This window comes from Planococcus citri, chromosome 1 (genome assembly GCF_950023065.1).
Source record: "Planococcus citri chromosome 1, ihPlaCitr1.1, whole genome shotgun sequence".
Taxonomy (NCBI): domain Eukaryota; kingdom Metazoa; phylum Arthropoda; class Insecta; order Hemiptera; family Pseudococcidae; genus Planococcus; species Planococcus citri.
Window position 1 is genome coordinate 28,983,179 of NC_088677.1, and position 14,919 is coordinate 28,998,097.

The window sequence follows — 14,919 nt, forward strand, 5'->3', positions numbered from 1 at the left end:
GAGCGTTGCATTCGCAGCTATGCTGACGTGATAATCGCAATAATTCTAATTCACCGATTGATATTCAGTAATTATCGTGTTAACCGTAACGAAAACGAACTGCTCGTGTGTGACTATTTATTTATTTTGTTATTTTTTTTTTTGGCAGCGGATACCGTAATGTAATCGTGTGTAGTTCTTCGACTTTAGGTTGGACTACGATTCGACTCGATAGCGCTGCAATGTGAGGTGAAAAGAACGTTGACCTGGGTTGAAAATTGATTGAAAATTTCTTCCAATTTATCCTCCAATTGAGGTTGTTATTCGGCGTGTGTATCTTATTGCCCTGTATAATGAGTACCCATTGATTAATGAAGGCGAAATTACCTCCGAATGTCGTGGGTTTGCAAATCGAAGTGGAATAATGTGCAGTGTCTCTTGAAATAATCTCATCACGCGATCTGACTTTTTATTTTATTTATTCTCCCTCTCATCCATCAGATTTAGCGAGCGTGGGATTTCCTTTTTTTCCCCTGGAAAATCTAGGTAACCTGAAGAAAAACCAAAAAGTTTTAGTTATGTGTTTTTGAAAAGTGCAGAAAAATTTAAGAAGAGAATATGTGAATGTATGAAATTCAGGTTAATTCATGAGGTATTGGGGAGAGGGGTACTTTCTCGAGCACTCATTTTCAGAGCTAGATTTTGGGAGCAAGTTAAAGCCCCAATTCTGGATTTGGATGTTGGACCAGCCCCTTTCTCTTCATTTTTTCTCAAAAAAAAAACAACATTTTAGTAGGGCTGTAAAAACGATAACCCCTACCTATGCTGCCAAAATTACCAGAAGTTATGTTGAAGGTTAGAGCATCGATAGCCCAGCTGTTTAGAGCACTCAGTCCCTATGTTAGGGTATACGGGTATTTCCCTTTGATGACATTAGGAGACCAGGCAGGCAAACAGACGACCTTGGGAAGCCAGACAAGCGCGCAGACAACCTTGAGAAGTCTGACAGATGGGCCAATGATTTTAACAGACCAGACAGGAAAACAGATGACCTTGAGGAACCAGACAGATGGACCAATGACCTGAAGAGGACAGACAGACAGACAGACAACCTTGGAAAGCCAGCCAGACGAGTAAATGACCCTGAAAGGACAGACAACTTCAGGAATTTACAAAAAAAAAACACAGAATTAGAAAATAACCTAAAAAAAAAATTTGAAAAAACGTCAACAATGTACAAAATTTACAATTTTTTAAAAGAATTTTTAAAATGAAAAAAAAATGAAATAAAATGTAAAAAAAAACTTTTGGACGTGGTAAATAAAATACCCTGCGTTAACAAAGCCAGACAGAAAGACAGACGACCTTGAAAGACCAGAAAACGGGTCAATGACCTTGAGAGACTAGACAGACAGGACAATGACCCTGAAAAGGCAGGCAGATAGGCAACGTTGGGAACCATACTGGCGGGTCAATGGTCTTGAGAGGCTAGACAGACAACATAAGGACGCCGGAAAGACGGGTCAATGACCTTAAGAGGCTAGTCAGGCACACAGATGACCTTGAGAAGTCATATTGACGAATCAATGGCTTTATGAGGCCAGACGCTCGGGTCAATGACCGTATGAAGCCGGATGTTACAAAGCTATAAGTTTACTTCATACCATAATTTCAACTGAACCCTCCAACCATACTATTTTGGAAATTATTATAGATTTTTAAAAAGCATCTTTATAAACTGTTTAAATTGACTTGAGTACATAATTAAATTATAAATGCGATTGGTGCACGTTGATAATCCCCCCTCCCCGCTCCCTTGAATAGTTATGCGCCATTTTTTCAAAATTGGTTTATGCCGATTTGGAGGTATGAATTTCTTCAGCGATTTCATAGTAGGTATGATTGATTACGTGGTATCTACTACCTGCATTTCTAATAGTAATAATTAATTCCTTCTCTTCCTTCCACGATTTAATGGAATTTGAGGCAAATTTATAATTTGTTATGTGATAAATTCGTTGAAATATGATTGGCATTTGGCAGTTCACTGATGGACAATTTTTTTTTGCTTTTTTGTTTCAGGTGAGATCAAATTTTCATTGTTTGAGGAATTATGATGTAAAAATGAGAGTAAGTAATATTTTCATGATAGATGTATGGTTTTCTCATGTTCGTATTTTTCGAATTTGAAAATTAAGGTATTTGGCAAATGAAGCACATTTTTTCTAGAATTTTTGGTGTATTACACATTTTTGAAGTTGTTAAAATTCGCCCATGAAAATGTGCATTTGAAAACCAACATTCGATTCTATTTTTTGTACCATTATCTCAGTTATCACAAAAGTTCCTCCGTCTCTTCTTCTTTCGTCTGGTTGTCGGTGACGTTTCACGGTGGAAATTATTGCTACGAGTATTTTAAAATTATAATTCCGCAAAATGAAAACATTACTGGAATAGTTCACGATGTAGAGCGACGTAAACTTGAAATGCAACGTTGATACGTACGATAATATAATAAAAAGGAGAAAACAAAATGTTTTATAGAAACGAGATTGATCATTGTTTTGTGTAACGATGATGACATGTTTTATCTACCCTCATACATATACTCGTACATAAACGGAAATCACAACTAGAACTATATACGAAAGTGAGTAAATGGTACTCAAGGGGAAAAGAATGTAAATTACACGATTCGTTATTCGGTTTCGAAAATCTACGTAGAGGTACTCGCTATGGAACACATTAAACTGAAACAAAACAACCAAACGAAGAGGAGTAAAAAAGGTACTGTACCCGTACATGTGATTTACACATCATCATCAAACCAACTCGTTAAAAATATTCGTTTTTGTATCCTCCGCTTGGCACAATGAAAATTTATGCAGTTTACATATCAAATATGATTGTGCGTTGATTGCTGTACGTGTATACATTTGTATACGCGAGTGTGTAACTGTGCCAGTGCCACTGATGATGAAGTAAACCTCCGAGCTATTTATTCGCGCCTTTGAGAAGCTGCGAGATTCGCGTTAATTGTTTTTGTGGCCAAAGTGCGATTTACTTTTTGATTGAGGGGATATTACGCGATTTGAATTTTAAAACAACCTTACTCTCTCGCTTGCATATAGGTTAGCTTTTGTTTATAAAACGAGCTAATTTCACCTTTTCGGTGTATTGAAAAGTTTATTCGAGTTTAATTTATCATACCTATGTATACAACACTATATGCACACATATGGGGTATTATTACTAATGAAACGTGAAATAACACGTGTAAATCCAGTACGACAGAAAATACACGTAGCTGGCTTTTGAATAAACCGAGTCGAGGGTATTTTTACGTTTATTCAATGGCTGTGTTTTCAATTTTCGCGTGAATTCGTTCAGATAAGTTAGCTCGTATAGATGTACGTACGTATACTAGAATACGTGCGCTTTTCATTTTATATAAAAGGTGTATAATTTTCGTACGTTTGTACAATGTTCGCGTGTGTATTTATAGAATGGAATTATTTTTATTTCGCCGAGGCTCTCGGGTATTACTGGATTTTATTTTCTCGAATCTGTTTGTCGTGTCGAGTATACCTCAATTATCTTTATACAGAGCTCAGCTCGTGGCAGGAAATTCGCTCAATATTTTACCTAGGTATTTATTCGCCACGTCTACGTACGTATAAATGGAACGATGGCGCGCGAGGGAAAAAAAAGCACACCTAGTTTGGCAAGCAGACATTTCGGCGTAATAAAAAAACAATTATTTTAGGTTACATGATTCAATGAAAAGGTCTTTGAAGAGTCGTAAGCGTATACGATAAAAGTCGCTTCTAACCGTACCTCGAGGAGTAATAACGCGAGTGTGGGAAAAAAGATGCCAACATACGGTTACGTAACTGTTTCAGCTTCAGCGTTTTCTCGTTACAATAATTATATCGGCTGATATCGTGCAACAGATTATCGCAACTGAACATTGAAACGACCATCTTTACCGTAGGTACCCTACCGTTTAATTAAAAAGCTCTCCTCGATGCTGGAACTACACATACGTGTAGTTCCTCTAATATCGTATCGAAGAGAAAATCGAAAAAAAACTTACAGCATCACACATCGAGATGTGAGAGGGTTAAATGAAAACACATTACGTGGAAAGTGGAAACCCTATAGCCTATCTACATCGTGTACCAGTAAAATTGTAATCAAATTTAAACGTCGTCGACGTATGCGTATGTGCCTCCTGTTTCGTGAAAATATTTCCAGTGGTATTCGTGTTCGATAAGTTGAAAAAATGTAAATGAAGGTATTCGAAAATCCGGCGGCGGCGACGACGTCAATTTAATTTCTCAATCGATCGAGCATTTTGTAAATTCGAACCGATGTTGAATTATGTATTGAGGGATGGTAAGGGTTTTTTCAGTGTGGGGGGGGGGTGAAGTAGAGTGTGTAGATTAACACATCTACGAGTTTTGCAAAGTGTTTTTAGTGTGAGGAAAAAGGATTGTTCAGTTTGTTCTTTGTGGTCTTACTGCCTACTGTGATACAAATTCATTTCGAGGGGGGAAGGACTGTCCTAGGGGGTAGAGGTAGCATTTTTTCAAACATCACCAGTGGCAAATTTCATCGAATCCAGCAACTTTTACCGAGCGTTTATGAAACCGTGATCCGGGGGGGGGGGGACTTGAGGTGTCTCGAAATCGTGACATAAATACCAGACAATTCGAATTCAAACTAAACAATTATTTAGGAATCAGAAAAAATTGAAACCCAAACCTGCAACTCCAGCAAAAACCAGAAGAAATACAAACAAAATTTTCAACTCGACTTCTCAAAGTTCTTCTAGACTCCGTCACAATTCTTTTACACCCTTAAACATCATGTTCACCAACTAGTACCCCAAAACGAAGCTACGAAGGAGAGAGAACACACCATCATAACTTATCCGCAAGATAACCATCTCACAAACCCTCATTTCTCTTCTTCGATCTCTGCTCGAGTAACAATTCACGCTTGGTAGACTTTCAATGGTAATTAAGGTGAAGGTTGCCGGCAGTGGACCGAGCCTGTGCGACAGAAGTTATGGAATCTCTCATCTTATCGCACAGCTTCCGAAACACAGCAATTTATTTCTCGTGTTGAACAAAACGCAACAGAAAAATACATATCAAAAGCAGCGAAAAGTCGCTCGGGATGTGTGTGTTTGGTAATACTCGCGGCTCGTGCCATAATCTAATGACTTTTCCAGATAAACGCGGATACAAGACTGGAAATTCATCCTGTCATGCGTCGCATAGTAGTCGCAGCGAGCGTAAAAAAAGACAATTTATAAATCCGCGTTTATCACTCAACAGCGAGAAGTTTCTCGTTCGGTTATATAACTTACGGTATTTTTATGCGCGAATTTTTAAGCGTAGGGTATTCGTTTCCATTTGTGTCGTAGGTCCCTGCGCTGTGTCTACCATCGTCAAAATAAATTGCTTTTCGTTTTGAAAAATAAGTTATACGAGCATTTTGCTGTCTGCGAGTAACAAGCTTTAGCAAAGGTCAAATTTTTATTCGGTAATATGAAATAGTAGACGAGTGCTTATTCCTACAGGTGTAGTAAAATTTCGATTACTGCACGTTTAATTGCTGGGAAATGAAATCGCTTATCGGGATCACTTTCGACTGGAGTCAGATGGAAAAGAATAATCGTCGTGTTTTTCCCCTAGAGAGGCCAGAGGGGTGTGAATTGTGTTGTTAGATAATTTTAATATACATAGGTTGCATTGAGTAGCATTATTTTTGAAAATGACATTAGGGGTAGTGAAAATTCCCGAAATGAAATTGTTTAAAGTGTACAGTCGATAGTCGAAAATTAATCTCATCAATTTTGGTTGAAATGAAGTCAAAATTGATTTAAAATTATGTGATTTTTGAATCAATATTGCAAACACTATGAGCAAGTATCCCAACAGAAGCCAAAAAAAGCCTCAAAATACACCACCAGAAAAAATTTCAGTTGCTGTAATTCATTTTTAGATTTTTGACGAATTTTTGAAAATTTCAAGGCGGTTTCTCATGAGAACAAAACAAAATGTTGATAAAATTAATATGAAAGCCTGAAATTTGGATTGTACCCTATTTTCAAACTCTGGAGTCGTTTTTTGGTATGTGCTAGCTTTGAATCGTTCTGGAGCCTCCAGTGGTTTTTTGGATTCCCCAGTTCTCGAAGAAACAGACCGATAAATTCGGATTTACCATTATTTGTGATCCTTTCGATCAATGTAGTATTTTTTAAATTCGCTTTGTTGCCGATTTTCGACCTCCCGAATCTGTTGCTGACGGTCCCGGACCTTTCTGCCCCATTTTTCTGTAAACTGGAGAATTCGAAAATCCATTGGGAGCTCCAAAACGTTTGAAACCATCACCAATGGATTCGAGAAGTCGAAAGGAGTGTGAAAACCAAATTTCAGCCTTGTGTATCAATTTGATCAAATTTGGATTTTTTTTCATCCAGAGTGAGTCAAATTTGAATTTTACCAACCGAAGCCAAAAATTTTGAACCAGATAAAAAGAATTCGAAAAAGAGCCCCAAAATACACCACCAGCAAAAATTTCAGCTGCTGTAATTAATTATTCATTTTTTGATTTTGGGCGAATGTTTTGAAAATTCAAAGGCGGTTTCTCATGAAAAAAAAAATGTTGATCAAATTAATATGAAAAACTGAAAGTTGGTTTGTACTTTGTACCCTATTTTCAAACTCTCGAGTCGTTTATTGGTAGTTTTGAATCGTTCTGAAGCCTCCAGTGGATTTTCGGATTCGCCAGTTCTCGAAGAAACACTCCTATATTCTGATTCATCATTCTTTGTGATTCTTTCGATCGATTTAGGCACATATTTTCAAAAAAAATTTATGACTGTCCAAATTGATTTTTTTGCGATTATGTATTTTTGAAATTTGGTTTGCTAGCCAATTTTTGACCTCCCGAAGCAGTTGGTGATGGTCCCGAACCGTTCTGTCCCATTTTTCTGTCAATTTGAGAATTTAAAAATTCATTGAAGGCTCCAAAACGTTTGAAACTATCACCAATGGATTCGAGAGGTCAAAAGGAGGGTGCAAACCAAATTTCAGCTTTGTAGTTGTACATCAGTTTGATCAAATTTGGACTTTTTCATCAAAAATGGACTAATTTGAATTTTTAGTGAGCGAAAGAATTTCCCAATAATGTGCATATTTTTGTATTTTTGATTCACTCGGCCAATTTCGTTTTTCATGAGAAGTGTTCGTTGTTTTGATTTTACATTTAATGCAAAATGTAAGAAAACTGGTTAAAATCTGTACTTTTTTAATTGCTTATAATTTTTCAGTTTTTTCTTCCTTCTTGTAAATTAATATTTAAAAGATTTCTCGCCATTTCCGGGTTATAATTCCCCCTGGTAAAAGTTTTACTGGCTTCGTGGGTCATTTAACAAACCATAGAATAGGTATTTCCAGTACACTTTTTTGTAATCTTGAGACGCGAAAGGGACATAAAATATATATTTTTGATAAGTTTATGTTTAAATTAACTCCCTCTCTTCCTCCTCCACCCCTCCTTTCCAAAAAAAAGAACCACATCTGTAACATTATTTTAATATAATAACTAAAAATGGCTTTCTTCATATACGTATAATAATCGATTGCGAGTAAGCTATTACAAAAGAAAAGTTACCCTTAAAAAGCTGGTTTTTGTTTCTTAATGCTTTGAAAGCTGCGAAATATTAGCGTCATGTTTAACGATTTAATAAGCGTGTTTTTACGCAAAATGTATTATAACGAGACGTTTTGGTATAAAATATCAACGTGTACGCGACTAAAGGTCAAGATAAGCGAATTCTTTTGCGAACCCCTTGTATATTTTTATGCATAAAAAAATACCTCGTAACGCGTTTAGGGTAATAATGAAATTCTGCCCCCTTTTTCTTCGCTTATTTTATTTTTTTATTTTTTTTTCATTCTTAATGATTTCGTAATATTAATAATAATAACGTACAACGAAATATTTTTTCGCCAGGATGAAGTGAAAAAAAACCATCGCCCTTTTTTAAAGTTCACGATTTCAGACATTTTTAACATTTGATCTACGTAAGGTTGTGAAAAAAAAAATTGAAAAGATTACGAATAAATTAGGGATTTTTGCAAATCGCACGTCTAATTAAGTTTAAGCGTGAATGATCATCTGAAAAGCTCGACTCGCGGAGCTTTCATCTGTTATGTGCGATTCGTAGCACACAGGGTGAAGCAAAGCGAAAGCAAATATATACCCGCCGAGTACGAATTACGAAAAATGAGAGAATATTTGTATACGAGAAAGTCAAAGATGTAAAATGTGATGTAATTTCTTATCAAGTTTTCTCGTAGCGAATTTGAATTTTTGCCAAATTCTCGCGGGTCGGCGGCAAAAAAGGAAATACATTTCACGTACTCGAAACGATTAACTTTCAACTGTAGATGTTTCTAGGCGAAGAAGACGAATTTTAACGAATGAATTGTTTTTTAGCCTCCTCGTCGGCAACACAACCAGTATAGAGCGGGCGAATTGAAATAATGCGAGCTTTTACGTATAAATCAAAAAAATAGCCGTATTTCCATAATGTTCATTTTATAAATTAAATTTTAAGCGTAGAAAAATAAATTACGCGATGTGCCTATGCCTATATATATGCGTGTGCTGCACCAAAGATGGATGATGTAGCTGTATTGTGTGTGTAAGTGTATGGTACGCTGCTGGTATACGAAATTGAGAGTAAAATTAGTTCTCATATAAACGGATAGTTTACGTAAGCCATTTCGTATACCATGAGAATGAAATAGCTGCAGCTTTTTTTACCCATTTTATTTTCGCAAGGGTGTACGAAAATCGTACGAGTTGCGAAAATTTTGTCGTATTTTGATCGTAGCATTGCAGGGGTTGAGGGTGGAAAAAAAACACTTGGAAAAAAGAAAGAGGTAACGAGTTGGAATTTTTTTCTCGCAGACCTTAATTTGCATTTGTTCACTTAGCTAAAAAGGTCCTCGGTTTAGAAAACTTTTGCGTCGGGTTCTCGATGACCGTCATTTGTCGTTTGGGGAAAAATTCCAAGTTTTTTTTCCGCTCGTCATTTTGCTGCGAGTCGAAAACGAGAAGAACATCAATAACAATCAGATCAATTTACTGGAAATGAATGTCGCGCCTTTATATAGGGTAAAGTAAAAATACGATACTGTATTTGATTTGTGGAGGTTTTTTTCATAATAAAACTTGCATAACATATTTTGCCATCACGCTAGCTTTTTTTCCAATACTTCAAACTTGTGGTATTTTGTGTATAGCAGTGTAACCTATGACGTGAACTGAAAACAAGGCCAATCAACCCGGCACACCTACGCGTGCATGTACTATGTATGTGGATTGTGGATATAAGAAAACGTACACCTTATAGCGACCTTAACCATCTGATGTCGATGAGAAATCTATCGTACGTAGGCCCCGATGGTACTAGGATGGATTTTTATTCCAGCTGTAGAAGTGTTTCATTCTAACTGAGACAATACTTTGGATATATATTTTTTTTTCGTTTTCTCTTACGGGTATACCTGCAAGTTAAAAAGAGTCCACACATTCGAGGAAAAAAAAAGAGTTAAACGTAACCTGCTGCAGAGATACCCATTTCATTATGTGATATATTTTAAATCCGGTACGTCGTAAATTAAACGGTAAATGGAAAATAAAATCGTCTAGAGGATAATTTATCGACCTAAGAATGATAAACAATTGGAAATCACGAAAATTTGAATCGTATCGGGCTGCTCGTGCTCGTTTCTCCTTCATATAGAACGATTTATTCGTTGTTTCGTAGACAAAGCCACGCTGAAAATACGCTTAAATGGAAAAAATTAAATAAATTTTTTGTTTTATTCCGGCATCGCGCGGTGATTTTCGAAAGCGAATTATTTCACGTCTTGTATAGTGCGACCTTTTTGACCGGATTTCCTTTGGGGAAAAACTATACTATTGTGTTTCAAGTTGCGGAAAAAGTGAGGAAGAGAGGAGTATGTGGAATTCGTTTTGAAGCTGTGCGAAAGCCAGTTTTGGGTTGTATTGGCTTGTTTGAGGTCGTATTTTCAAACCGAACTTGAAAATTTTTCATTTTATTTTTTTTTTAGAATTTTTATTTTTCTATGTTTTTAGTGTGATGAATTAAATAAATACATATTTTCTAAGGGGTTTCGTTTGGAAAAAAATTTTGACCACCACGCCCTCCTTTTTTCAAAAAATTAAAATTTGAAAGAAAAGTCCTGCTAGGTGGAAGTCTTGAATTTATAGCCTTTTGGTTCTTCGAAAAACAGGATTTAAGAATTTGCAAATCAAAATTATTCTCTCTTTATTCTTTTGAAGTTTTCGTTCTTTCAGTTTATTTGCAGGCCCAGCAAGCCTCTTGTTAAAGGATATGAATTTTGAGAGCCTGATTTTTTTCAACTCCTACTCGAAGCTCTCTTCTCGATGGAAAGACAAAATTGTCATCATAGCTACATATTAAATTTTGAATTTTGCTGTCGTAATATAAACGAAGCTGATACCAATCTGTCGGAAAATCCGCCTCTCAAAAATCGAGTCGTTTTCGCAGCTACACTTTTTTCTCTCCTTTATTTTTCGCACGAATGCAAAATACTCGTATAGTTATGATTCGCATTTAAATTAAGGGTAAAAGCCAGACAACCCTCAGAGGACAGTTCAAATGAATTCATTTCCAGTCGAATGAAACACCACCAGCAGCCAATGTAAAATTACGAATAAAAACGTTTTTACCCAGTTAACCACCGACACGAAGTCAAAATTTCCGATCCACTCTGAAGCAAGTACGAGTAACACAGCTCACCAGATGTTCTTATACTCTACGTATAAATTCGCCAAGTCGCCGGATTCGCGAAACGTTGTTAAATTTTAAGATAAAACTCGGGCATATTGTACGTTTTAGGATAGAGAACATCATAATTTACATATCTGCTTCGTTTCATCGCGTTTCCATATCAAGTACATGATCTTTCGCGTCTTCTTCATCGTGCTGTATAGTTCATCGTTACATCTGCATCGAGTTCGCCAGCTTCGCTTTCCCTGCAGCTTTCTGCTGTGCTCGCGTATGGGGTGAAATTTAGCAAAATAAGTGATTAAGGTTCGGCGTGAAAATATCTAATTATGCGCGACTACTCCTAGCGCTATCGCAAATCAAGCAATTAATTTCTCATTCTTATTTACGTTCGGGCACGTACGAACGTTCGACCACACCCAAGTATCTGTGTTGGTTGAATAAGGTTTATTCTTGTATCGTTAATAAATGCAATATTTATCGTTACGTTTTGATCGATTTTCTTTTTATAAGAATTTTCATAAGTTACCAGGGTGGACATTTCTTTGCTCTGTATGCATTTCCTGTTTCTATTTTTATAAGTTTTTCTCCAACTTTTTCCATATATTCTTTTGGTTGTATTTGTAAAATGATGAGGAGATATAATAACCTGTCTGGTGCATTCTAGAGCAAAGTAAGTTGTGTTCGACAAGATTTTACGAGTGCATTTGCGTTACAAGGTGAACGAAAGTCTGATATTTTTCCTAGGATGAGAATATACAGGGTGGCTCGTGTATTAGGTTTCCATACCACGTCATGTAATGAAGTTGAGCTTTCCAAATGTCACCTCGTAATATCTTATTAATTCTTAAAACAACTGATTTAGTCATTTTGAAATTTTTTTAGTCACCTAAGTCAATGTTTTTCCAAATAATAATTTATTACCATCCCTATCACCGAAATTTTCTCATCCTTGAAACGTTTCACAAATAATTTGAAATGGTTTTCAAATTATTGCTGACCCAAAAATTATTTCAAATGTGCTCCCATGAAATAAGTAAACATTACTCTCTGAGGTTCACTTTTCATGCATTTTCAGGTTTTATGATTAAAGAAGTCAGTGCAGTGACAGAACATACAAAAATTGACTGAATTTGAACCCCCCCTCCCCCTCACCGAAAACTTCAAGTCCTTCTCATGCTCAAAATGTAATCACAATAGGTAATTATTTCAATTAATAAATCCAAAAGGGTTCTTGAATCGAGTGAATTTCCGTAATTTTCAAAAATTTCGAGGCAAATAATCTCTTTTTAGGTTAGAATTATTCAATGGTTCACGTTGGCTGTTATGAAGAGCTTTGGCGTCAGAAAAGTCAACAAGAAGTAACTTTATTGGTTGAAAAATTTTGATGAAATGTTTCTACCTACCAAAAATTCAACGATAGTGTAATCATGACAATTTTTTCAACACAAACTGAATACTCGTATTTCGTGCAATTTTTCATTTTTCGTCATTTTCCCTGACGATGACGTTAATTTAATTTTTTTTAGCTTGAATTTTTGATTTTTCGAAAATTTCAAAAAATTGTTCAAAATCAACGAATTGTTGGTGAAACTTCAGAGAAAATTGCTGAATAATGACGAAAAGTTGATCAGGATAATGCAAATGTAATATCTTGTAAAATATTGATAAAGTTCCCTAAAATTCGAAAAAACTGATAAAAATCTCGTTGAAAAATTCAAAGTTGAGAGGAACTTGACAAAATGAATATCAAAATTGGGTAAAGTTTTTCGAAATATTTTGAGATTTTCACCAGAGACAAGTTAATTTTTTTTGTGAAATTTCCTCAATTTTTGAAAACTCAGCTTAATACTTAACACTGTCAAATTTATCATTAATTTAAATTTTTTTACGAGATTTTTCTGAATTTTTTTTGGGTTTTAAGAGACATTATTTATCAATATTTTGTGTTCTGATTTTACAAAATTGCAGCATTATTTTATCAATTTTTCGTAATTTTTAATGATTTACAAGTATGTACTTTTGAATTTCGCCAATGATTCTTTTTGGAGCTTTTGAACCATTGTTATAATATTTTACACAGTCTCGATATAACACTGTACATCAAATTTTTGACCATTTCTGTAGATTTTTATGTCTCTCCGGGGAGTTATAGTTATTTTTGAGTGCTATTTTGATTCATTGAACAATTCTTTCCATAATTCAACCAATATGGATGAAATTTCGTCAAATACGTACCTACCTCATTTTGAAGAATTTTATACCAATTGAACATTGTTTCCTTTAAAAGCATCTGATTGAGCAACATTTTGCAGATTTTTACCGATTTTCTGTTGTTTATATCATTGTTTCTTCCACAAATTTTGGAATTTTTCAAAGCTCAAATTGCGACTTCAATATTCTAAATGTGGCCTCTACAATCATAATACTTTTTTTCAAATCGAACTTTTTGCTCTGAAAATGTAATTTTGTTGAGATCAATTTTTGAGTTTCTTTAAACAAGAATCCAAACAAAATTAAAAAATTGGAGAATATGGCCAAAGATGATGGTGAATTTTACGGCCATTTCTTCTCAAATTTCAACCAAAATTTACGAATTTTTCCAACCTCGAAGCGAGAGTAAATACTGCCGAGTATTTTGACAAAATTTTCAGAAACTGAATCCTTTTTCAGACAATTGTGCTAAAAATATACACGATTTAATTGAGGAAGAAAAAATCGGCGAATATTTTACCTTTTACTCTTCGTAACAATATAAAAATTATCGTATCTTTTTACAAAACCATTCACAGCGTACTTTTCGAATACCTTCGGCAAAAAAAAAGGAGGGATCTGTTTACACTGGTAATAAATAATGTTTCATACAACAGGTTACATGGTTCCCTGGATGGCAATTACGCATTTTGGTCTCGTTTTTAGCAGACGCATCTACTTTTACACTAAGTAATAAACACGAAATACCATTTTAAACGATACAAAAACGCATAGGCAGGCACAGATAGGCGTCTTACTCTTACCACGTCGTCGGTATAGGTAGCATTTTCTGTGCAGTGTGCCTTCTGTATACCTTTGACTTTTATTCAGCGAGCCGAGCCGCGTGTACGCGTCGTAAAAACTCGTGTCTCATGTGGGTCTATAGAATTGTGTTTCGTAATTTGCACTCACCAAAATATGAATATGGCAAAAAACAACCGCATCCATAATTCACCACTTCATTTTGGAATTTCCATTAACATGGCTGCGTCGCGCTGCGCGTATAAAAATTCTACTCATTTCTTATGCCTTTTACGTATAATATAGATTTCATCTGCGACACGCGGCGCGGCGCGGTGCGGCAGCGACAGACGTCGAGATGAAGATGAATATTAGTAATTTGAAATTTTCTATACGTACATGTAACATTTTCCTTAAAATAATTAAAATATCGTCGCGTTTTCATTTTATTAAAATTTACGCGCCATATTTGCACATCCATCACACGTAAAGCGAGCCCTTTTCTCTTCTTCAGATCGAATAAAAGCCATTCGTGCTGTATACACATAGACGGTTAATTCGTTATAGAAGCCACACGTTCGTATTATTATAATCTCATCAAACAAAACGCCATCACACGAATCTCGATAATAACGAAAGACGAGATTCCACATTCCGCAAAGTGTTATTTTATTAGTACATCGTCGACACATACATATTTACGCCAACACTATACAAGTACTTTTGTGATATTACCAGCAGAAATACGTAGTATTCGATTTACGAGAAACTCCATCATCGTTTTAAATGTGTTTCGTTTAATTTAGTAATCATTTTCAGCAAAATATCGTTAAAATTAAAGAAACCGCGCGCTGACGGTATTATTAAAATTATAAATTCAGCGAATGTTGTATGTAGTTGTAATGTACTTTTAACGTATTTAATAATCCACGATACTCGAGATCGTTATAGAAAAAATGAGTGATTTAACGAAAATTTTGTTCCTTTGATGTTAACGCTGGCATTTTTTACCTCGTATTTTTTTAATAGGTTGCATTTTATACTCTTTGACTATAGAGAAAAATTAAAATACACTAGGTTAG

The 14,919-nt window shown here is 35.3% G+C and overlaps 1 protein-coding gene across 2 annotated transcripts in view; it reads left to right on the top strand.

The window, feature by feature from the left end:
* Window positions 1-14,919, top strand: part of LOC135831225 (uncharacterized) — a 373,616-nt gene that overhangs the window by 53,440 nt on the left and 305,257 nt on the right. The gene's annotated exons all lie outside the window — the stretch shown is intronic.